Source organism: Balaenoptera physalus (genome assembly GCF_965194825.1).
Source record: "Balaenoptera physalus genome assembly, chromosome: 7".
NCBI lineage: Eukaryota > Metazoa > Chordata > Mammalia > Artiodactyla > Balaenopteridae > Balaenoptera > Balaenoptera physalus.
The window spans coordinates 76,955,367-76,982,683 of NC_138886.1; the positions used below are offsets into that span (position 1 = coordinate 76,955,367).

The window sequence follows — 27,317 nt, forward strand, 5'->3', positions numbered from 1 at the left end:
TAACACTGATAAACACAGATGCAAAGATCTTCAACAAAATATTAGCAAACAGAATTCAACAATACATTACAAGGATCATACACCATGACCAAGTGGGATTTCTCCCAGGGATGCAAGTATGGTACAATATCCACAAATCAATCAATGTGATAAACCACATTAACAAATCGAAAAATAAAAACCATATGATCATCTTAATACATGCAAGAAAATCTTTTGACAAAATTCAACATCCATTTTTGATAAAAACTCTCAAGAAAGTGGGTACAGAGGGGCCATACTTCACCATAATAAAGGCCACATATAATAAGCCCACAGCTAACATCATACTCAATGGTGAAAAGCTGAAAACATTTCCTCTAAGATCAGGAACAAGACAAGGATACCCAATATTCCCATTGTTATTCAACATAGTACTGGAAGTCCTAGCCACAGCAATTAGACAAGAAAAAGAAATAAAAGGAATCCAAATTCGAAAAGAAAAAGTAACAATGTCACTGTTTGCAAATGGCATAATACTATACATAGCAAATCCTAAAGACACCATCAAAAACTACTGGAGCTCATCAATGAATTTTGTAAAGTTGCAGGATGCAAAATTAATATACAGAAATCTGTGTCATTTCTATACACTAACAACAAACTATTTGAAAGACAAATTATGAAAACAAACTCATTTAACATCACATTAAAAAGAATGAAATACCTAGGAATAAATATAACTAAGCAGGTAAAAGACCTGTATTGAAAAAACTATAGGACACTAATGAAAGAAATTGATGATCACACAAACAGATGGAAAGATATACTGTGATTATGGAATGGAAGAATTAGTATTGTTTAAATGACCATACTCTCCAAGGCAATCTACAGATTCAGTGCCATCTTTATTAAAATACCAATGCCAGTTTTCGCAGAACTAAAACAAATAATTTTAAAATTTGTATGGAAACACAAAAGACCCCAAATAGCCAATCTTGAGAAAGAACAAAGCTTGAGGTATTATGCCCCTTGAGTTCAAACTATATTACAAAGCAATCAAAACAGTATGGCACTGGCACAAAAACATACCCAGAGATCAATGGAACAGAACAGAGACTCCAAGTGATCTCACACTTATATGGGCAATTAATCTGTGACAAAGAAAGCAAGAATATATAATGGGGAAAATAGCCTCTTCAATATATGATGTTGGAAAACTGGACAGTACAGGCAAAAGAATCAAACTAGACCACTCCCTTATACCATGAACAAAAATAAATTCAAAATGGATTAAAGACTTAAATGTAAAACCTGAAACCATAAATCTTCTAGAAGAAAACATAGGCAGTACACTCTTTTACATCAGTATTTCTCATATTTTTCTGGATATTTCTCCTCAGGCAAGGGAAACAAAAGTGAAAATTAAAAAAATAGGACTACATCAAACCAAAATGTTTTTTTCCACAGCAAAGGAAACTATCAATAAAATGAAAAGGCCACCTACTTACTGGAAGAAGATATTTGCAAATGATATATCTGATAATGTGTTAATATCCAAAATATACAAAGAATTCATACAACTGAATATCCAAAAACAAACACCCCAGTAAAATATGGGCAGAAGATCTGAATAGATGTTTTTCTAAGAAAGACAGACATGGTCAAAGATATATGAAAAGATGCTCAACGTCACTAATCATCAGGGAAATGCAAATCAAAGATATCACCTCACACCCATCAGAATGGCTATTATAAAAAAAAATAACAACTATTGGTGAGGATGTGGAGAAAAGGTAACCTTTTGTTGGTGGGAATGTAAATGGGTGCAGCCACTATGGAAAACTGTATGAAGATTCCTCAGAAAAATTAAAAATACAACTACCACATGATCCAGCAACTGTACTCCTGGATATTTATCTGAAGAAAACAAAATTACTAACTAGAAAAGATATATGCACCCCTATGTTCATTGCAGTATTATCCACAATAATACATATATATGCACGTATCACATATTCTTTATCCATGTATCTATTGATGGCCACTTAGATTGTTTCCATATCTTGATTATTGTATACATATACATAAACATACAATGGAATATTATTCAGCTATAAAAAGAATGAAATCTTGCCATTTGCTACAATATGGATGGACCTAGAGGGTATTATGCTAAGTGAAACAGTTAGACAGAGAAAGACTAATACTGTATGATTTCACTTATATGTGGAATCTGAAAAACAAAACAAATGAACAAAGTTAACAAAGCAGAAAAAGAGTCATAGATACACAGAACAGACAGGCGGTTGCCAAATGAGAGGTGACTGGGGGAGGAAGAAATAGGTGAGGGAGATTAAAAGATACAAACTTCCAGTTTCAAAATAAATGAGTCACAGTTATGAAATGTACAGTGTGGAGAATATAGTCAATAACTATATAATATCTTTGTATGGTGACAGACAGTAACTAGACTTTTCATGGTGATCATTCTGAAATGTATAGAAATATAGAATCACTATGTTGTGTAACAGGGATTAACATAGTGTTGTAGATCAAACATACTTCAAAAACAAACAAACAAACAAAAAACTCATAGAAAAAGAGATCAGATTTGTGGTGATCAGAGGTGGGGTTTGGGGCGAGGGGGAATTGGAGGAGGGTAGTCAAAAGGTACAAATTTCCAGTTATAAGATAAATAAGTACCGAGGATGTAACGTACAACATGATAAATACAATTAACACTGTTGCATGTTATATGTGAAAGCTAAGAGACTAAATCCTGAGTTCTCACAACAAGGAAAAAAAATTTTTTTTCTATTTCTTTCATTTTGCATCTATATGAGATGATGGCTAGTCACTAAACCTTTTGTGATAATCATTTCATGATGTATGTAATTCAAATCATTATGCTGTACATCTTAAACTTATACAGTGCTCTACATCAATTATATCTCAATAAAACTGGATGAAAAAAAGAAAGAAAAAAGTCAGGTGTTTCTTAAATATATACCATGTGTAGACCATGTCGTATTTGTTTTATGTCAGATCGGAACAAATATACTGTGATAATCATATAACTATTTCCCACTCTTCACCCTCTGGGTTCGTGATGAGACATCACCTTCTGATTTTCTGAGGTTGGGTAGAATCTAGTAAATTGCGAGAAGTGTTGTTTGCCACTTAATTGTTGATGCTACACCCTCCACATCTCTAGTTTCCTTCTGGCACTGTGCCCAGCAACATTGTACATGGTGGTTGCTTCTTCAGCCTGGGTTGCTGAGTAACTGCACTGAGCAGAGCCCCGCAGGCAATCCACAGTGAGCATGCATACGGACAAGAGATGAACTTTTGTTGTTTCAGTCTCTTTAATTTTGAGGGAGCCTATTTTGCAAAATAATCTAGTCTATCCTGACCGATACACATATCTTCTATATTTGGTAAAAATTCACACTCAATTTCAGGTGATTTAAACAAGTATCGTTCTCTTTGAGGTGCCTCCCCAGGATTATGTGTTCATAATATAACCCGTAGTTTAAGGCATAAAATTTCAAACATATTTTCCCAATTTGGTGGCAATCACTCCATTATCATTATAATAATGTAATTATTTTAAAAACATATATGCCATAATAATCATTATAAATTATTTTATTTATCCAGATGTCTATTTGTATAAAGGAAAATGCAAGGAAACAGAACTTCTTATTCTAGGCAAACCATGGATTATCTGGTCTGTGAAGGGAGACTAAGGCAAAAGAAAGGTTTCCAGTAGGTTTACTAAAATAATAACCTTCATAACTCCTATTTTAACTTAGTTCTCGAAATTTGGCAACTTTCATTGTACTGGAGAGTAGCATAGCAGTTTGAAATATTCCCTGTGCATTCTAAAATATATAACATAACTGTAGATTTACAGTAAGAAGGGATGGCAGAGTATATACAACAGATAGATAAATGATAGATTTATAGATACATATGTAAACAAACAAATAAATAAATAAATCTATTCAACAATTAGCACTAATTATATGCAATGCACAAAGATGCTGGGAATGAAATATGAGATACTGGGAATATAGCAGTTAACATGAAAACCATGGCCTTTAACATCTAGCGGATATAAACATATAGATGACAATATCCAAAAACCTAAATTAAAATAAAATGGGATGATTATTTAGTCAACTGGAAGATCAGGTAATCATCATAGACCTTTAGCTTATAAATAATTTTTCTCTCTCTGTTAAGCTTAAGAAGGTGAATATTTGTTAAAACACCAGGCATAGTGTACACCCTTGTAACAAAACTTTGAGTGAATACAAAACAGGGCCACTAATCATACTGACATGAAATAGAACATGTAACACATTTATGCTCAGTGTGAACAGTTGACTTAGACTGTGAACCTAGGCCTCACCTGTTCAAAAGTCTGAGAATGTATTCCCCAATAAGTTCCATTTAAAATTTTAATTTTAAGAAGCTTGATGATTATAATTAGGTTTAAGTTTATGACACCTGCCAGGTGCATATCCCATTCCCACCCCATCCTCTTTTTTTTTTTTTTTTTCCTGTAAACAAGTTAGGTAAAAAGCCAACATCTTAAAACTCAGGGTTGGTATAAATACAAATCAAGAAAACTCCCTTACAAACATCTCATTAGGCCAGAAATTCATTTTTAACACAAATCAAGCCAAACCACTTAGAGTTTGTGTAGAAATTCTGCTTGATTCAATACTACTTCTGTCATAGACAGAGACACACAATCCCTGCTGGGGCCCAGGGCAGGCTGCCCCAAAATGTACCTAAATGGCATATTGATTATTTTGAATTAAAGTTACTTAAGAAAGAGGGACAAGAGGGACACTTTGACTCTCCTCTCTGTCTCCCTGAAAGCAGGAAATAAACCTCTTACATGAAAGCTACACTCCCTACATCTGGAAGTAGAAGGACACGCTTATCACCAGAGACAGGGAATTGAAGCCTAGAATCCTGTATAAACAAACCTTGTTACTTCTTTAATTTACTACCCAAGCCCAAAGTCTGTTTAGATTCTTCACTAATTAAGTGACTGAATCCTAAGTTTCTTTGTCTTGTCAATTCCTCACAAATTTATTGTTTCTTTGTCTAAGAAGTATAAAAGCTGTCTGCTTTGGCCACTTCTTAGATCTTATTTTTATGAGACCCCCATGCTCATGAATTAAAATTTTCTCCTGTTAATGAGTCTTGTTTCAGCTCTATTACTAGTCCAAGTCATAAGAACTCAAGAGGATTTGGGAGAAACTTCCCCCTCTCTGATACACACACACACACACACACACACACACACACACACACACAAACACACACGCATGCACACAACTACAAAATACATAAGTGTTTCTTCGTTTACACTGAAATTAAAGAAACAATGTGGTGCTCCACAGAGAAACAGGGTTATTTAGGGTGGTTTATTAGACAATATTTTAGGGAGAAAGAGGCAGCAATACTTTTATAAGTTTTATAAACTGTGCAGAGAAAAGACCAAAAAATTAATATTAAATTGTTCATTGCATACTAAAATCCCCAGTTGTCACCTCAGGAAGTAAGCGGTCTTTACCCCATTTATACTAGGAGATCATGGTCTTAGGCAGCACTGAAGCAGGAAGGTCATCTCAAGGTGAGCACTTAAAATTTTTTCAAGTAGAATAATGCTTCTTTCTGTGTGTGCATATGTGTGCCCGCGCAGTTTGGACTGGGAATCCTTAAATCATGAATCTAAAAAAAGGATTAAATTGCAGTATTTTGAAAGCAATGCATATTTGCAGATTTCATTCACTGAAGACTTTGTCTCCTGTGTTTTCCAGAGCATAATGACCTCTTTTTCTTCTCCCTTCAGATAGATTTCTCACATACAGCTTGTATTTAAAGATCCCAACAAGAAAACCAAAGGAAAGCTCTGAGTGACTGCTAAGGTATATAACACAGCCTGAGTGGTTGTCTAACGAAGATTCAGTGAATTTCCACGCTTCCTTTATCAAACTCTCTTCCCTCCCTCCTCTTGCCTGACCAAATATTTTCAGTTAGTAGGTTACTTTTCCTCTGTCATCTGATGAGCTAAATTCTTATAGCATAACACAAATGATTTCTCCTTTTTTTTTAATATAGGTGGATTTGAACCCAATAGAGTATCTTTAAGTGGGCAAGTCTAATAATAGCATCAACAGGGTAATTTACATATCCTATGTCCATGTTACTCAAGCCACATTCAATGACAGGAATACTGTCCCACAAGATGTTAATTATGTTTTCTAGGATAAAGTACTTTGCATCAAATACATTTAGATTATATTACATTGTACAATATTACATAGGCATCTTTATTGAAGAAGTCAGGCCCTTAAATGTGTTAATGTGCAATTTAAATCTCCAGTAGATAGACACTATAAAGACAACTTTAATCAGAACTGGGAAAGTATACTGGGTACCCCATATAGTAGGTGCAATATGAGTTGTAGATGTGTCGCGCTCTTCCACACTATATTTCCTCCAATATTAAATTCATCCATTTCTCGTGTAATCTGAAGTTACTTACTGTTTTAAAATGCTTCTTACATATTCACTATTTAAAAAATAGTATGCATATAATTTTGCTATTTGCCTGATTTATTGATCCTGGACTCAAGGGAAGAGCCAAACCATAATAACCTTCATGCAACAATGTCTAGGTAAACAAGACACGCAGCACTGATAAGCACCTAGTAAATCACATTTCAGGAGTTTACGAGGAAAATCTAGAAGGGGATCTCTAAGAACAAGAATTTCAACAAATGCTACCCCCATATTCTTCATGAAATATTAAATGTTATGTTGCTGGAAATGATAAAAACTGGGAGCAAATCATTTAAATATCACAATAAGAAAACATTACTTTCTCTTTCCAGTGTGTGCATTATTCAGTATGTACCTTATAGAGCTAGGTTGGTGATATTTGTACTTTACATCTCATATTGTACAACTTGGCAACATGACGGCAATATAATCTAGAATATTCCATCTAGATCTGTTTTTGCTATTCAAAGGATCATAGTACTAGACATATGTGCTGAATTAAGGGCAAATATAATATGCAGTGTTTCCTTGAATTTGAACATGGATTTTTTTTCTTAATTTCATGGAATATCTACTGTTATCTTGAGGGATACAGATGTCTCAGGAAATATAGTTTGAGAAGTCTTATTCTGAGTTGCCCTCTGACTAAGCAATTATTAACAGCAGGGCTTTCTTTGATGCCTTTAGCAACTAACTATGAGAGGCTCCAAAATGTACTAACACTGATTCTCTCTCTCTCTCTCTCTCTCTCTGGTAATTTCATCCCTGGATATATGGCATAAGGCAGTAGGGCAAAACATGGTGCTATCTCCATCTCTTCTGCCTTCTCTCATAACCACATGAAATTACTTTCTTTCCTCTGAGACCTCAAAGATGGTCATCATGTTGTTGACCTCAAGCTGGCTGAGTCTTTGGAAAAGCATATAGATGAGCAATTTAACTAGATAGGAATAGAAGTCTACTCTAGTTTGCTATTGGTATTGCTTGAAAATTTATCAATCAACAAATATAATTCAGTATTATCAGAGGCCAGAAATAGCTATTCAGTTAAACATGCCAATAACATATATCTACTCTTAAATATTTTCAATCTAGTGAAAAGTAGGCAAGGTCAGAAGCAAGACTTAAAAGAATGAAGTAAAATAGAGAACCAAGTTATAGTCAGTTTTGATAGTTGGCAAAAGAGAAAATAAGCAGGACAGGTATCATTACTTTCACAAAATAAAGATAAGAACATCTGATTTTGATAATCAAATAAAGTAATATAGTGAGTACATTTTCTTTGTAAAGAAGATTCCGCCACAAAAAAGCAAATGCTTAGGACAAAACATGATTTTTTAAAATTTACAATGGTAAATAGACATATGATAGTTACTGTCTTTGAACTGTAGTTTTAAATACACATCAGCTTCATAGGTTCAATTTTTTCCTGAAAGAAAAAAATTAGAAGTCACAATTTATTCTACTCTCACTTCCCAGAAGGAAGCTGACTTTCCTGTGATATTGCTTGCAGCAAGAGCATAGCTCATTAAAACATGAATGGATAAAAAAGCAGAAAACCATTAAAATTAATCCAATGTTTTTAATTCTTGAAAACCAACTTTATGGTTTAAATAGATTTGTGTGTACAAATAAACAGTATATATGTACAAGATAAAACAATTCTATCCAAAGGGAGGTAGATTAGATAATTTAGAAAGCATAGACCAGATGATGATAATATCTAGAGATGAGAAACTATTTTGTAATGACAGAATGGAAGAATGGTCTTAGAGACTGCAGAACACAAAGTTAAAAGGAGCCTACATCCTTGATGACATCACATGACAGAGTCTCTATGACATACTGATCCCCGGCTGCCTAATTTCAGTCTTCCATGACTTGGGAGAAAGATAAATTTCTATTGTATTTTAGTCGCTGTTATTTTTTAGACCTCATCCATAGAGGCTGAATGCAATTTCAAATTGAAACACTTGCCCTATCAAGAAGTTCTGTTCTTTTAAAGCGTATGATTACAATCTCTCTGAGTTAATGGCATGATCTAGCTGCAAAAAAATGTATAAAATGTGGCTGTAGTAAAGAGGTATTGTGCTCACAAAAAATAATCAAATAACAATTCCTTTATACCATGTGCCTGAGAGATTATTTCTGGAAAACTGTGTTCATGTCTACATGCAATATTTTAAGGAACACATTGCCCAATCACAGTGAATCTATTCATAAAATAGTCCTGAAGGACCAGAAACCCATGTCACATGTTGGGGTGAGGGGGTAGAAGCAGAATTTTTAACTCAAGAAATAATATTTGGACAAGCATAATATCTGTCATGGTTTTTGAAAATGTCATAAAAAATTAGCTACTCTTTAAAGGTACTTTATAGAATAAAACTATAACCCATGTATGTAAGAGATGGTATTATCCCTTCAGTAGAGTATCCCACAATGGACTAGCCTACTCCCTCATGTAGTGAGTTTTTGCTACCTGGAATATGGAATCAAATGCTTAATCAGCACCTCCCAAGAATATCACAGGAGATATACCTACAATTCATATAAAGACTTATCCTTATGATCTCTAGGAATCACCCTAATATTTAGTCTTTAAAAATTCCTCAATAATTAAAAGAAAATATATAAAAAGGAAATAACAAATGGGCAGTCTTTGTGAGAACTTAAATGATTTAATAACTTTCTGAGGATGTAAATACGATAAAAAACAAATCATATGGGAAAAAGTATACATAATATGTGTATGAATATAAACACATATATTTTCAGATACTGATTTGGAAGTTAGACTAAAATGTATATAAAATAGAGACATCAGAGTCAATACACCTGAAAAACTGTATTTCAACTCACAGAGTAACCCTCCAATCCTCTTTTACCCTTGCCCCTGCATACTTTCTCTCCTCCCCTACCTCCATGTATATTTTGTTATCAGTAAGGAAAAAAACAAAAACAAAATGAGAACATAAGCAACAACAACAAAACTACAACAAAATATTTTTTTATCACAAAGGAAACTCCAATGAGCTGGCTATATGGATTCAAGGGAATCCACTAAGAGACTAAGCTAAGGAGAAGATATGCTCAAAGATTGAAGTAGAGTAACCCCATGGATATACTGCATTCTAATATGCTCAACTATAAAAGCTCCAGCCTCAGTCTATGAAAAATAGTTAAGAATTACCTAACTAATAATTCAAGACAGACATTCCTCTATTGCTTACCTTACATTCCCCTCAGGCATCCGGAGGATATTTATCTTCCTACAGCTCAAAATACATGAGCCACAGAAAATGGCCAGACATGCAATTGCACTGGTTGAACTACTTCCCATTACTAATGAAGTGAAGCTGTCGTGCCTAATGAGTTTACTCCCATTTAACCTAGCCTACAGTCATGCTTGAGGGTTCAGCCATGAATCTGTGTGACAATGATGATGACAATCATGGGGCACATTTCTTATCATTCACTACATTTTCTGCCTCAGTAGTCGGTAAGCCTACATGCCAATCCCAGGAACCATCATTACAGAATCCCTTTCCACTGACACTTTTTCCCAAGAAGCACGATATATAACATGGCATGCAATCTACTGTGAATTACTGTGAATGAGTAACATCAATTCATGACAAAGTCCTGGGACAGTAGCACACAAGGATCTACAATGAATCTTAAAATAGCCAGGGCTATGTATCATTTATACAAACCTAGCACAATCAGAAATCATTTCTAGACAATGGACACAAAGTTGGAGGGGACACGGGAATTCTTTTATTCAGGAGTACTCTGCAAAAAGTATATGAATACAGAAGGACAAAGAAGGTATTTTTTTTTTTGCAGTATATTACAATTATCTACTTTCTTTATAAAAGTGGTATGTTACAGATAATTCTAAAAATAAAAAGAAGGGAAAAAAATTCATAGCTCAGGACCCCAACACAGCCACAGCTAACATTTCACGTTTTGTCCTTTTAGACTTCTTTTGCTAAACATATATTTTATATAGTTATAATGGGACTGTAATGTAACTTTATTATGCTTTCCTCATTTAATTTAAATTGAAGTATATTCTCATGTTTTACATGAGATCAGAAAAAATACTATGACAACAAATTGTTGCAATGTAATATATTAACCCATCCTCCTATTTTGAACATTTATTTCCAAGTTTTCCTATTATGAAAAGCATTATGACTAATAATTTCACTGCAAGTGTGTGTGTATATATATATTTTTTCACATTTAAGATGATTCTTTTAAAACAGAGTCTCAGAAGTTGAATTACTCAAAGGCATGGGCATTTTAAAGCAGATCTACACAGGCTGAATTTCAGGCAACTGCCCTTACAGGTCAGAACATCTTTTCTTAAAGCACCTGATAAAGCCTAGTATCAATAAAGAATTTGATTTCATAATACAGTTGCATATTTACAGAGGGCTAGTATAATCTATTATGGTTTTTAAGTTCAGAAGTTCAGATTTGCTATTAATTCAACTGAATTTACTCTTTTGAACAGGGAAATGTCTTTGTTCTCACTTCCTTTTACATCTTTCTTTCATAAAATGTCTCCTACTAGAGAATGGACTTGAGGATATGGGAAGGGGGAAGGGTGAGATGTGACAGGGTGAGAGAGTGTCATGGACATATATACACTACCAAATGTAAAATAGATAGCTAGTGGGAAGCAGCCACATAGCACAGGGAGATCAGCTCGGTGCTTTGTGACCACCTAGAGGGGTGGGATGGGGAGGGTGGGAGGGAGGGAGATGTAAGAGGGAAGAGATATGGGAACATATGTATATGTATAACTGATTCACTTTGTTATAAAGCAGAAACTAACACACCATTGTAAAGCAATTATACTTCAATAAAGATGTTTAAAAAAAAAAAAAAAGAAACCCTCAAAAAAAAAAAAAAAGTCTGTCTATGTCACATTCCCTCAGGATTTCATTTTTTATTAGAAAATTATCAGTTAGTTCAATAAATTGGTCAATGAAGCTATGATGGTGGAAAATATCATTACCCTTTCCTAGTTAATGCTTTTTCACTTTACTCAAATATACATATCTACAGAACATCCTCAAAGAAATTCCTAATAAAGAATGCCTTGGAAATTTTATATGTAGTAATGGGTCACTAGGGAAGATATTTTGTGAACAAGAATGTTAGTCCTTATGAAATCATAAAATGTTTAAGCCGCTAGCCTTTGCTATGTCATCTACACACAACCATACACACACACATACTAGAATCTACATAATCAAATCTTGAATGTTTCCACATATGTCTAGGATCAGAAAAGACTTAGTTTAAATTCCTGGTCAAGTTCTTAAAAGCTCTTATTAAGTCACTTAGTCTCTTTTTAGGTAACATTTCCAAATCTGTAAAGTGTAAGTAAACCACCCAAATTATAAGATAGTCATGAGATTACATGGGAACACTGTTAAAGAAAATGTAAAACTGTACACACATTTTTTGTACAGTGATAAGCAATAATAGATAATGGAATTATAATGTGATAGCAAAATCACTTTTATCGTGATGGGGCCCAAGTCAGGGGCCCATGAAAAAATATGTGGAAGTGGTATATGTATTATTTTGAGTTAAAGTTACTCAAGAAACAACTGGTATAAAAAGAACACTCTGACCATCCTCTTTGTCCCCCTGAAAGCAGGAGATAAATCTTTCATGTGAAAGATACCCGCCCTGTACCAGGAGGTAGAGAGACATCCTTATCAACAGAGGTAGGGAATTCAGGGCCAAGAATGCTGTATGAACAAACCCTGTTACTTCTTTACTAATTCACTACTTCTAGCCCAAACTTTGTCTTGTCAGTTCTTCACAACTTTATTGTTTCTTCCTCTAAACAAAATAAAAGCTGCCTGCTTTGGTCACTTAACTGGAGGGGTCTCATATCTTTGGGGCACCCACACATATGAAATTAAATAGTTTTTTCTCCTGTTGATGTCTCATTTCAACTTAATTATTAGACCAACCAGAAGAACTTAGAAGAATAAAGGAAAAAAGTTCCTCCCCAACACGGGTACATGTGAGGAAAAAAAAAAATGATAGGCAACTTTAATTTGAGGGTATACTAAAAATGGTGCCTTATCTTGATCATAATGAGATTAAAATGCTAATCTTTAATAAACAGTTTCAGACATAAAAATATCTAATCACTGAAAAATAAACACATCCAGCATCCATTTACATTTCCCCTATAAATGTGGAACTGTCGTTTGTGAGTCCTTCTATCCCTCTCCTGTGGCACACGGTCCCATGTAGCCAATTCTACTACTGCTATACAGAGGCTATAAGGAGTCTGGCAGGGCTATTTAAAGCCTCCCATCCCCTTAGCCACAGTGACAGTCTGAAAGACAGGCAGGTCATCCCATCACACCAAAAACATGTTGGTGGATTTAGCTGAGGCTACTTGATTAGAGAGAGAGAGGTATTCTTTTCCAGGCACTTGCAATTTTGAGACGGGACCTGCTGCAATATCTTGATAGGATGAAGGGGAGAGTCTGTCTGATGCTGGGCAGACAAGCAAAAGAAGGAAGCAGAGCCAAGAAAGAGCAGGAGGGAAGTAGGAACAGAAAGAAGCTAACTTAACTCTGAAATGGTAAAATCAGCTATGCCTTACGCGAGTGCACCAAAACCTATTCACCCCTCTGTATCCACTCTCCAGCCTCTTCCATCTTGCTCAGTGCATGGACTGGGAAATGCATCTCTAAGGACTGTATCAAGGAGCTTCCTTGCCTTTGGCTACAAGTCAGTTTCAGCAACTACAAACAGGAGCAGGAGATGGGAGAGAAGGAGGAATAGAAGGCTATTTAATGACCCTGAGGTGTTGAAACAGGTTTGCTGTGTACCTTGACTAAAGTCTCAGCTCCTGTCAGGTGATACTCTCCACATGGATTTGCATTCAAGTCCCTTTAACTGTTCTCTTCCCTCTCTCCCCCAGGCCCTAGGCTTAGTAACAGTTCTCTGTTTATATTCCCCGGACTGCTGTCTTATCTACCTCTGTGGTTTCCTTCTATCCTGTCCACACCATTCTACATACTCCCTTTAATAACCATTTCTCAAATTACCCAATTCCAGTGGTCCAGCTGTTTCCAGTTTTGACTTGCAATGACAAACCAGTCCTACACTGGACATTTCAATTACCTGAGCAGGAACATCCTTATTTTGTTTTGTTCAAAGTAGTGCAAACTGTTTTCTGTCACTTGAAACAACAGAAAGAATCTTAATAGATGAAAGCATCACTGTTTCTGCACTCATTGATGAATTCAGAAGTCTGACTTCTTCACAAAGGGTTGAATTTATTTTATGAATGAGGCAACAGGACATTCAGACTTTTAGATGGCAAGATTTAGTGAAGTTCTTTAAGAAAGTGAAAACATTTTCTGGTTCAATGGATGTCCGCTGCAAGTAAAAAGAGCAGTTAGCCGCAGGAAATAATTAATCTTATTGCAAATCATGGCTAAATTAAAATCATCTCTCTGCTATTTATTTCCAAGGTAACAATACCAAATGGGATCAAAATGAATAAATAAAATGAATGAATGAACAAATGAGTATTTATTGGTATATGTATTTAAAGTCTATAAAATCCCTTCACACACTTTCTCTTAATTGTCACTACCCTGTGACACAGGTAAGGCAAGGACTCTGGGCTGTTTACAGGTGTGGTTGGCTAAATAATGGCTCTCAAAGATACGCAGGTCTTAATCCTTGGAATCTGTGAATATGTTACCTCATATGGCAAAAGAGACTTTGCTGATGTGATTAAGTTTAGGTTTTTGAGATTGGGAGATCATTTGGGACTATCCAGGTGGACCCTAGATGTAATTACAAAAGTCTTTGTAAGAAGAAGGCAGAGGGAGATTTGATTATGGAAGAAGGCAGTGTAAAGACCAAAGTACCTTAGCTGCTGGGTAGCTTTGCAGAGAGAGCAGGGGGCCAGAGCCAAGTAATGCATGGGATGAGCTCTAGTGATTGAGAAAGGAAAACTTCCCTGTGCCTCTTAAGGAAGCTCGGTCCTGCTGGCACCTTGACTTTGGCCCAGTAAAACTGATTTTGGATTTCTGACTTCCAGAACTTTAAGAGTATAAATATGTGTTGCTTTAAGCCAAAAAGTTTGTGGCAATTTGCTAAAGCAACCATAGGACACTAATACACAGGTACATATCTGATAGGCTATTTAAATCCCAAGGGATTAAATGTCTCTATCTACAATCACAGTCTCTAAGAAAATAAAAAGTCACCAAGGAGTGATTCATTCCACATCTTTACATATGGAAATAATGGCATATATAGTGATTGGGCACTTTGCAAGTGTATCTATCGCTGTATCCTTTATCTTGTAAATTCTTAGATGGTGGCAATCACATTCTCTTAACTAGTTTTGCAAAGTTACCAGCAGAGCTCCCTGGGGACACTAGCTCTTAATGAGTGCTCAGGTCAGCTCTTTCACAGAAAGATCTGACTTCTCCAAATCTCACCAGTAGATTTTAAACCCACGTTTTTAATGGCTGGGTTGCTTTTGGAGTACCATTAGTTTCTTGATTACTAATCTGAATTCTCTCACAGAACAAATTTATGTTTAGAAGCTTTAAAAATAAATAAGAGGAAAAATCTTTTAGCCCCTGTGTACCACTAAAAACTGATCAGCCAAAAATATTTTGCCTAGCATCTGAAAAAGAGAGACATATGTTTGGGACTTGGTTTGGCACATTACAAGAGTGAATCCTGGAAGGAAAAAACAAATGAATTGCTTGGCATATAACAGGACAGGAATAGGCCACTCAGGGGACAACTGAATACAGACGGCATTAGAAAGAAGCTTCCCACTCAGGAGCTATCGACTAACAGTCTAACAATTACTAATGAAGGAAGTATCAGAGGAGAAAACTTGATCCAGTTATAAGATCAACCAGACAACTTCTGGCCCGAACCAAAAAAGGCCTCAGAGCTAATTCTCTAAAATAAGCCAATTATTAACTAGTAAAGTGCCCAAATAGTATTTGAAAGTAAAGAGGAACAAATAGCTGTTAAACCTGGCAAGGTCAGTTCTGAACAGGGTATTAAAAAGTGAAAGTACTGGGGAAAAAGAGGTAGGTACTGTCACAGACTCAAATGACCACACTTGACCTAGAAAAATTAAAGAGGCACAAAGCAGTCAGATTTTTGTTTTCAAATGTAAATCAGATCACCACGCACTTTTTAAAACCCTCCAAAGGAGTCACCTTGTACTTTGAATATAATTTAAGCACCTTAGCACTTCCTTTACGATCTGACCCCTGCCAACCTAAGGCCATTCTCATCTTGTGTACTGTGCTCTTGCTATCCTGGCTTTCTTTAATTCCTCAAACAAACTCTTTCTCACCTGTGCCCTTTGCACAAGCTAACTGCTCTGCCCAGATAATCATTTTTCCTCTCAGAAAACAAACAAACAAACAAAAAGTGGTTTACAGTACAGTCTGACAGGCAGGTCTATCAGTTAGGAATGTCCTAACTGTAGATGCTTAGAAGGGAGATGCTAATACATGATGTCCACATATGTTACACCTCCCCCTTTTTAAATCAAGATTACAGTAAGAAAGTTTGTTATAACTTTGCTGTATATAAACCTTTTTAAGTTTCTGAAATATTGGAGCAGGACTGTACAATAAAGCATTAACCTTGTCCAAAAAGAGGTCTTACTCTTGGCTCCTGGGAGGTGATCTCTTGGAATCCTTGGAATGTCCTTCCTGAGAAAAGTGTTCTTGGTTTACCTGGGGGCTTGGGCCAGACTGAGAGCTTAGAGGTGTGATTTATGGGGAAGCTCTGGGCCACATAGTACCAGCTTGACATCTGGAGGGCCTGGAGACTAACGGTCCACCCAGAAGGCAGTCAACCGTGTCTACTACGTGACTAAGGATGAATAAAATCTCTGGATACCGAGGCTCCAGTGAGCTTCCCTGGTTGGCAATACTCCCTGCATATTGTCACACATCACTGCCAAAAAAAAAACTAGTGCTGTCCCTGACTCAGCTGGGAAAGGACAAATGGAAGCTTCACATCTGGAACCCTCCTCATCCGTGCCGCATCTCATGTGTCTCTGCCCTTGGCTGATTTAATCTTCACCCTTGCTGTAAGAAACCATAACTATAAGTATTATAGACTTTCATGATTTCTGCTAGTCCTTCCAGGGAATTATTAAACCTGAAGGTGGTCTTGGGATCCCTGAACTTTGTAAGAATAATTTTTTTCTAATGTCAGCTTTAGAAATCAAGGAGATTAGGGTCATCCTCAGAAGCTTTGGTGGCTTGTCTCTTCAAGTACAGCTAAAGAACCCAAAACTCCTGCACTTCCAAGCAGTACACTTATGCCAGACAGGGAGCTTTGGTTCCAGAGAAAATACTTATCCCTGAGCAGAAATGGGGGGCCTAAAAGGACCGTGAAGTGAGGAAGGCTTTGAAGTGCCCAACCTTCTATCTGGATATCCCTAAAAGAAACCATCTGATTCATAGCTCAGAATGACTATAGTGACGTTTTCACCACATTAGCATTTAACAGCCACTCTGCTAAGACAATCTTAAAACAGAGGGGAGCAAGTCCTATGAGCAGAATGGAAAAGTTTAGAATTTCTCACCTGTGCCACAGGGAAACAGGAATTTGTTATCTGTCTTAAAGGCATAATGGTTTAAATAATAAGACAGCTTCATTTATATCTATTCTTAATATGCATAAGAATTACTGTGCATAACTATATACATGGTATTTTACTTCATGGGCTATTTAACCAATTTCTAAGAGTAATTTAGAACACATGCAATTTCCATTTGCTCTAAGCTCAGCCGAAATATAACTACAGTTAACTGTATTTCTCTGTTATTCTAATTTTCCAGGCAACAGAGATACCGCTTTCACTTAACACTCCCTGCCCACTTTCTCAGGGCTGCTCTCTCTTCATCAGTCGGGTTTCAGTTTAAATGTCACCTCCACTGAGAAGCCTTCCTTCACTGCCTATCCAGATTGTACTGCTCTCCAACTGCACAGATTTTTTTTCTCCTGTCCCTGTTTTTCCTTCTTACAGCAAATATCACAACATGTATATCTATATTTATATTGTTTAGTTTTTTTAATATCTTAAAGATTATGTCTTTTTGGCTTGCATTATATCTTCATCACAGCACTGTACCTGCACAAATTATTTAAATGATTTAATTTAGCATTTTGAGCAGGTGGAGATGCTCTAGAGAGATTTGCTTTGTCACGAACACATTACCCTTTCTTTCCATGCCTTCTCTGTGGCCTTTCAGGCATTTGGGCATTGCAAATCCAAATTAGAGAAGGGCACAAGACCAAAGAGTTTCCCAACTAAATCTAGAACTTCTCAAGAAACAGGCTGAGAAAACACAGTAAATCAATTAACCCATACAATATCTACTCTCTAGGAGGAGAGCCAATCTAACGAGAGAAAAGGAGAGAGAAGGATTTAAACAACTGAGACTGGTGCATTAGTGTACTGGAGAGATTTTTGGTTCTCTGAATCTGTTTCCTGGTCTGAAAAATAAAGAATCCTTACCCCTCAAGATTGCTGTGAGGATGATAAGAAATAATATAAATAGCAGGTTTAAGACAATAGTTCATGTGTGATATACTTGATGAATATTAGTTCCCTTTACCCCATCTCATCTATGAAATATTAAAAAGAATACCTGTTGAGTACTTGCTTAGCGCTAGAAGCTGCCATGGGTGATTTATATGTGTTTATTCATTTCATTTTAACAACTCTGTCAGGTCAGTGCTCATAATATTATCATCCCCATTTTACAGATGAGGAAACTGAGGTACACTGATGTTAAGTCATTTGCCTAAGGCCACGTAGCTCATAAGCGACAGAGCCAAGCAGTCCAGCTCTGGCATCTGTGCTCTTCACCAACATGCTCTGTTGTCTTTTCAAGAAATAAGTTAATAATTAATAAGTATCTACTTTGTGCCAAGGGTTAGTAATTATCTCACCCAGTCCTTGCAACATGAAGTAAGGGCTCCTCACTCCAGTTTTGCAGGAACTTGAGGCTCATGCAGATTCAGTGACTTATCCAAGATTTCTCAGCTCATAAGCCACAGAACTGTAATTTGAGTAAATGTATGTTAAATTTCTGACTTAAAAAAAAGTATTGGCTATCTTACAACACTTCCTTGAAGCCTTATTATATCAAAGCCCTTACATATGACTAATTCTTACAAGACATCTCTAAGGGAACACACACCCATAAACACCCTCATATATACAAGAAAAGGTAATATACTCACTGAATAAATTGTGTTATAACTGTTTCTGCTGATTTTAAATTGTTGTTAATATTATTTGTCTAAACTAAAAATATACCTATCCCTATACCTATTCAGTTGTAAATAATAGTAATAATAATAGTATTACTATTAGTAATAGTAATAATGATTAGTACTAAATCTTATTACAACTAATGTATTTGTTATAATCATCTACTTTTTTAGACCAATAACAAAACTTATAAAACCACAGCTTTAGTGACTTATTAACTTATGTTTATTGACTCACTAGTTTACATTAATGACAGAAACACATCACAAGAGGATTGAACATTTTTGTGATACTTCTCTATATGTGGTAATCCACAAACTGCTTCTAGCGCTCCCTAGGTAGTGAATTCACCTCAGTTATTTCTATATCTTGTGGATATTAGTTGGTTATAATATGTTTAGCATTTATTTATTTATATTTAATTATAAATGCAATACCGAAATATTTAGAAAGTAGAGGGAAAACACTAATAATCTCATTATCGTAAAGCAACTTAGTTTTTTTGAAGTATGTCCTTCCAGTCTTTCTAAAATTAAAATTTAACTGTATCATATGAATACAACTTCAGACCTTGCATGACATCACTGTCTTCTAAAGTATCATTTTTATAATTTCATACAATTTCATTAAGTAAAGGGCCATACTTTACCATCACCCTATTGTCCTATTTTGGGAAATAATTAACTATAGTCCTTTCTTTGGTGTTTTGGTAAACATCTTGATAAATATAGCTTTCTCTACATTGGGATTATTTTCTTAGGATAGATTTTTTTAATATATAAATTTATTTATTTTAATATTTTATTTATTTATTTTTTGGCTGCATTGGGTCTTCGTTGCTGTGCGCTGGCTTTTCTCTGGTGGCGGCAAGCAGGGGCTACTCTTCGTTGTGGTGCATGGGCTTCTCATTGCGGTGGCTTCTCTCGTTGCGTAGCACGGGCTCTAGGCGTGTGGGCTTCAGTAGTTGTGGCATGCGGGCTCAGTAGTTGTGGCTCGCAGGCTCAGTAGTTGTGGTGCACGGGCTTAGTTGCTCCGCAGCATGTGGGATCTTGCCAGACCAGGGCTTGAACCTGTGTCCCCTGCATTGGCAGGCGGATTCTTAACCACTGCATCACCAGGGAAGCCCAGGATAGATTTGTTTTAGAAATGAGATCACCAAATCAAAGGGTGAGCAAGTTTTCTGTGGATCTTTTTATCTTGCTCTTAAAAAGTAACACTCCACTTTAAATTGTAAAGCAGATTGACTAATTGGACATTCTACTGAAAACGGAAAAGGAAGAAGACATATTCAGTAATGGCAAAAATAATCTGCTTCTTATTTCTGGCAGGAAACACAGGTAGGATCATCATTAAATCTGCAGAGCTGTTCAGAGAATCTTAAGTATAAGCAGTTCTGGACTTGAGTAAAGAATGTGTAGTGTGATTATTCAGAACACAGACTCATTTCTCCATAGAAAAACCATGTCGTACCTAAGTTTCAGGTCGGTTGCAAAGGCCTATTTGGTTCAAAAAGTAGTTGAACTATAGCAGCAAAAAATGCCATAGAACTTCCCACCACACAGATTTAGAGGCTCCCATGTAGGCCCTCACTCAGACACTGAGTACATCTATCTCTCTGTTAAACAAAGGTGTAAGAGTGCAAACTTACATTCCCTAGATTTTTGCATTGGCCAGGACGTGAAAAACAGAGTGGGTAGGGGAAAAGGGTTTCCATGGCAGTGGGGAAATCATTAAGAAGAGAGTCCTAGAATCCTCGTATTTTTCAAACCAGAGAGCACTTTTGCTATGACATACTGAAATCCCCTCACTTCGTGATGAAGAAACTAAGAATCGCCTTGGTGTGCAGTGAATTCTAGGCAGTGCCACCAGCCCTGTATGCATGCTAACCTCAAGTAAGCTTCTGTAATACTGGGGACTGGTTCTAGGAGATAGCTTGTGGTGTGGGGAGAAGATCAAAAAACTGAATCAGCAAATATGAATAGGCCAGCACCAAGGACTCCAGGAAGGAAACACTCTTTAAGTAAGATCATTGAAAGCAAAGACTGTTTGTACACTGAGACATTCAGTGGAAGCACTTTAGAAAGCAAGAGAGAAAACAGTGTACAAAGCAGGTGAAGCTACATGATTTTTGAGAGATTTGGTTTGTTTTGTGTTCTTCGGCCTGTGTTTCCCTTACTTTTAGACCAGTTCAGGTGGGTTGTCTTCTCTGTACCTCACTGACTCGGGGATGTACCTGCCACATGGGAAAGCCCAAGTAGAGTTCGGTTCTTTCTGGCTTTTGTTTTTCAAAAGCTTGAACACTTAAGAGACTTAAAAGTGTTTGCTGAATGTAGAAAGGATAAAAGAGTATCATAAAAAGCAGAGTGGAAGAAACACAAAGGAAGAAAAAGTTAACCTCAGGCTTAAGTGTTTCAACTGGGCTGGCTGAAGAGAGGAGAGGTATGGTAAGAGGACTCCAGATCCTGAGCACAGGTACCCACGGAGTCATCAGGTGGGCAGCTACCCAAAACGGCCAAGGACCCACCAGAGGCCCTCAACACAAGGCCTCAGCAAACAGCCTCAGTCCCCAAGTCTGACTGCTGAAAACTGCAGGGAACTATGCAGAAGAAACTATGGATATTTCAATATCTGCATAAACGAATGGCCATCTGCCACATTTCTTTCCCCTGTGACAGCACGGTGCGGTGGAAATCTGGGCGTCGTGGTATAACCTGCAGAGCTGAGGAAGGATTCACATTCTACCAATGACTTAAGTTAATCTTTTTCCAGCCTGTGGAAATACAAGTTCAGAATACAAATTATGTGAGCTACAAAAAGTAAATTTTAGCATCCCTGAGATTGAGACTAGGATCCATACCTAAATCATAAGGTTATCTTGCTGAGAAGGAACTAATTTATAAATGTCTGATCTCCACCCCATTCCCTTAATGCCATTCTCATAAGGTAGTTTTTTTTAAATTAATTATTCTAAATGCAAATCGGATCATGCAAGATCTGCTTAAAATCCTTCCGTGTCCTCAAGATAAAGCCCAAACTCCTCTGAATGGCTCCTCATGACTTCTTCTCTACATCAACATCAAGGTCATCCATCCCTGCTCTGCCTCTGTTCACTCTGTGCTGCAGGCATGCCAGAAGACTGGCAAGACAAACACAGTCTGCACTCCCAATAGCTCTTCTCTGCTTTGAAGGTCCTTCACTTACCTCTTATGCACCAGAGCTACTCCTTCTCCAGCCTGCCAGCTCTTGAGTCTGCCTGACTCCTACTCATCTTTCAGAAATGGACTTAGACCTCAACTCTCCTGAAACCCTCACTCGAATTCCTAAGAGAATGTTTGGTCCCCCTCTGTGCTCTTATTTCACTTAGAGCTTATTTCTGTGATGATCCCCCCGTACAATGCTTGGCACACAGTAATGTCAGTAAATATTTCTGGAGTATTCTAATGCCTCTTGCAAGCCAGCTATGTGACCCTGCACTCAAGATTCATTTTCTCCAAGTAATCAAATAAAAGAATGACATTGACTGTATGGTAAGATTTTGAACAGGAGAAAATCATGGAATATCAGAACGGCAAGGGACATGAGTCACAGGATCAGATGCCCACCCAATCTTCCCCAATACTCTTTCAAGGCAGAAGTATCTTTTATCTTTGTATCTCAGTGGCTAACATGAGGTTAGTATATAGCAGAGACTTTGGAAATGATTGAGGAAGGAAGGAAGGGAAGGAGGGAGGGAGTGAAGATGGGAGGAAGGGGGAAGGAAAGAAGGGAAGAGGGCAGAAGAGAGAGAAGATTGGAATGGAGGGAGAGAGTTTAAGTTCATGTGGTTAACTAATGGTAGACTTAAGACCAGGCCTCACTGCCTCTGAGCACTAGCCCCATGTGCTTTCAGAGAGTCTTTGGGGATTAGAAAATCACCTGTGAGAAGAGGTTTCTTGGCAATATTACTCCACTGCTTTTCATTATATGTTGTTTTACATTCAGAACACTCCAGTCATATGAATGCAGGCAATTAAATATTTTCCACATGAGCCATTCCCTCTTCTGGCAGAACTCAGATTGTTTAGTAACACTGAGGAGGAAGAAAACTCCTGGAATTTCATTTTGCACGATAAATTAGATATGTGGTGATTTAGATTAAACTTGCAGTGGCAAATAAACTGCCACCATGTCCCCAGACATATACACTATGGTATGGATGTCAGATCCTTTTCAGTAAGTTTTCAAAATGACTCAAATATGTAAGGACATCATTCCAGATTAAATGACAGTTTTGAGCATGGGAAAACCCTAAACAGCATTTATAGGAGTCAGAGACACTAATATAAAACAGTGAATAACTGTGCCATGCTTAATTTGCAGTTCTCTTTCATTTCCCTGCAGACACCTCAGTGTCTCTGCTGTTTAGAAGCTTGTTTTACAACACCTCCATGAGCATTTCTGACTCCATCTGGGCAGGTACAATCCATTTTGTCTGCTACTGAGTTTCTCATCGCCATCACACAAATTTGCAACGCAAGAAGACACCAATTGGCCTGACTTCTTTCCAGTAAAGGTGTGCTGCTGTGGTCTGGGGCTGCACTTTACATGACTGTGCTTAACAGCCTAGTGTTTTGTCAGTGGTCACACAGCTCATAGGCTAAAGTGAAGAAAAATGAAGACTCCTTCAGAGGCATAGCACAGTATAAAATCACTTGCTAATTGTTTGGCCCCAAGGTTAGGTTGAGGAAACATAGGGCTGGAATATAACTGATTACCAAGTATGCTATTGGTCAATGATGTCAAATACAAAAGGTTTTTATGTTGAGGCAATGCTGACAAATGAGGCCAATATAAACCAAATAGGTGCTTAAGAAAAGAAAAGGCTGGAGGAGGACCTGGCAATGTGATAGATTTTCATGAAGCAAGAATGTATCATATTCAAGATGCATTTATGAACACCCATTCCTTTTTCTGGCAGTCTAGAAGCCATTTTTCCTTTAATTTATGATGTAGCATAGTTCCCAGAACCCATCATTTTAATCATCCCTTCCTATAGCCTCCACTCTTTCTCTCTATAGCCCTCATCCATCTGATTCAGTACTGGAGACAAACGTCCATCCTAGACCAATCAAAATATTCACATTCTTCATTTCATCACTAGGAACAACAGTTCCCATTGAGTGAGCACTTACTGTATTTAAGACACCGTGCTAAGCATGTTAGAGACATTATCACACTTCATACTCAGAGAAATCCAATGACATAGGTACTTTCAAACCTTTACCTCTATTCAGAACTTCCAGAGTTCCAGAATATTTCCTCTAGTTGTTTAACAAACTCCTCCCCCAACTTAACCTTTCTCTAACTAAGCCTGTAGTGTTTCCTCCTAGAGTGTTCTAAACTAAATCAAGAACCAGGGATCCATTTCTCTTTCCCTACCTCACCGGCCTGCCCAACATCTTGTTACAAAACTTTATAAATGTACCACCCAGATACTTCTCAACAATATTATTTACTCTCCATTACTCTCCATTGCTATTGCTTTACTTTAGACCCTAACTACTTCTCACATACATAATTACAACTTTCTCTTACAGTTTATTTGCCTTTAGTTACCTCTTTCCAAATTATTCCCCATATTACTGCCAGGGGCGTCTTTCTAAAAAATAATTCCTAAATGGCACTCCTCTGCTTCACAGAGTTCCCCCAAAGCCCTCAGTTTAAGCCCAAATGCCTTTCCAAGGTTTAAAAAACTGCCTTTAAACCTGAGTCTCTAGCCTCATCCACCAATTGCACAAGAACTCTTTATTAACCCATCACTAGTCATCTCTAAACATATTTCTTGGTGTCAACGCATTTATTCCTCTGCTTTTAGACATCAGCAAGATGACAGCAGAAGGCAATATAGTGTATGCTACATGGACAGAAATCTGATGGGGGTATAGAGTAGGTCTACAGGCAGGCACCACTGATTTTATGAGGATGTAGAAATATTTTGTGGGGGAAGAGAAGGGGAGGACTGACAGGAGTGCAACAGTTCTTCCTGGCCAATGTGAATGTAACTGAAAGTTGATATCCCTCCTGCTCGCCAGTGAAGTAAGTCAGAAAGAGAAAAACAAATACCGTATGCTAACACATATATATGGAATCTAAAAAAAAAAAATGGTTCTGAAGAACCTAGGGGCAGGGCAGGAATAAAGACGTAGATGTAGAGAATGGACTTGAGGACACGGGGAGGGGGAAGGGTAAGCTGGGACAAAGTGAGAGAGTGGCATGGACATATATACACTACCAAATGTAAAATAGATAGCTAGTGGGAAGCAGCCGCATAGCACAGGGAGATCAGCTCGGTGCTTTGTGACCACCTAGAGGGGTGGGATAGGGAGGGTGGGAGGGAGACACAAGCGGGAGGGGATATGAGGATATATGTATACATATAGCTGATTCACTTTGTTATACAGCAGAAACTAACACACCATTGTAAAGCAATTATACTTCAATAAAGATGTTAAAAAAAAAAAAAGCCACTAAAGAGGCAAGGTTGGTGGAAAGGAAAGTTTGCTTTATTTTGGATGCCTGCCACTGAGAGGGGGTAGGGCGGGCTGGACTCCTGTCCAAAGGCTGACTCCCCTACACTGACAGTCAGGGGGCCAGAGCTTTTACAGACTTACAGACAGAGGGAGGGGCTACATGCAGAAACAGCACAGTCAGCTCGGACAGTCATCTTGAAATTGGTCCAGCGGTGGTCTGATAGCATCATCTTGATTGTTTTAAGTACAGTTAATCTTCAGTTCCTGGGTAGGTTTGTTCCCATTTCCTTGAGGCCAATTCTCGGAATGGTGGCAGTTTATGTCATGGCTACGGTCTGGTCATCATGTAGTTACCTTCTTCCACCTGGTGGAGGTTTCAGTATCTACAAGACAGCTCACAGGGTATGGCTCTGAATATTGTCTATAGCCCTTGAGAAGGAACTAAAGGTCCTTGACTTTGCTTACTGACTAAACTATTGTTATTTTGTCCTGTTTGCTTTTCTTTGCTTCTGTATTTTCTCACTTAGAGAGAAAGATTAAACTTATTTTTTGGCTAAAGTTTTTCCACAAAGGCAGGCTGAGGTATGGGGGGCAAGGACCATAGGGCCCTGGTCCGTTTCATGAAGATTTGGGGAGAAAAATACATTTAGCTCTCTGAAGATGCCAACTCTTTTAGTAAGTAGCTGAATGCGGTTACTGAAACATGTTTTATTTCTCTTTGAATCATTTTTGTCCCACACGTGACTTTCAACTCCTATTACATTGCTTTATGCTGATCAACATGGCTGTCTTTCAAGAGAACACTATCCTTCAGCAAAATAGAACCTAAAGGCAGTATGCCCAGATATACGCAGTCATTTACAATAGACAAGCTAATGAGTCTCTTAGAAAGAGCCTCTAAATGACTAATGTGAGCTAGGAGGGTCCATCAGATAAATGCCTACTTTTGTGCATCTTCTTTAATTGACTTTGACTGACATATTGACTAATAACTTTGATGTCAAGGGCTTATGTCTCTTCCATTCTGTCACAAGCTGTAAACAATTTCATGCTGAGTATGATAAAAATGAAACTTTCTATATTAAAGGAGAAGGAAATAATTTCAATTGTTAAAAAATTCATATAGCTTTTATTCCAGATATTTGTATTTGGTATTCCAGTATACACTTTCACATGTAAAAAAAAAAAAAAAAAAAAACCTTCCTGTAACTTGCTCTTTGCAACAAAGGGATAAACAAGGTAAAACAAGAAAAGTAAGACAATAAAGAGTTCAATTTATTTTGAATTCAATTCAAAGTTTACAGCATGATATTTATATGTTTTAATCTAAAATTGCTTCAATTTCCCCAGTGTTTGTGCAAGAGGTGATTCAATTTCAGATTAGTTCAGATTGCTTCGGTAATGGAGCTATTGTCTGCTGAATAAATTGATCATGATAACAATGAAGTCCATTTGAACTGGAATGTTCTCTGTTTTCTGAGATCTGAGGTTTGATACTGGTTTTGATTTTGCTAAAGAATTATACCATTGCTTTATAATTATCTTTCTTTAAGAGAGACTGGTCAAAAATCCAAGAGAATGATACTCATCAATACTGGTGGTGGGGCCCAGGTCTGACCACCCCAAAATGTGCCTCAATGGCATTATTGATTATTCTGAATTAAAGTTACTTAAGGAATGGCCAGTGCAAGAGGGACACTCTGACCCTCCTCTCTGTCTCCCTGAAAGCACAAAATAAATCTCTCATATGAAAGGTACATTCCCTGCATCTGGAGGTAGAAGGATACTCTTATCACTGGAGACAAGGAATTCAAGCCTAGAATCCTATATGAACAAACCTTGTTACTTCTTTAATTTACTACCCCAAGCCCAAACTCTGTTTAGATTCTTCACTA

The 27,317-nt window shown here is 37.1% G+C and overlaps 1 protein-coding gene across 4 annotated transcripts in view; it reads right to left on the bottom strand.

Annotated features, from left to right (window-relative positions):
- Positions 1-27,317, bottom strand: part of LINGO2 (leucine rich repeat and Ig domain containing 2) — a 1,218,611-nt gene that overhangs the window by 928,054 nt on the left and 263,240 nt on the right. The window lies entirely within an intron of this gene.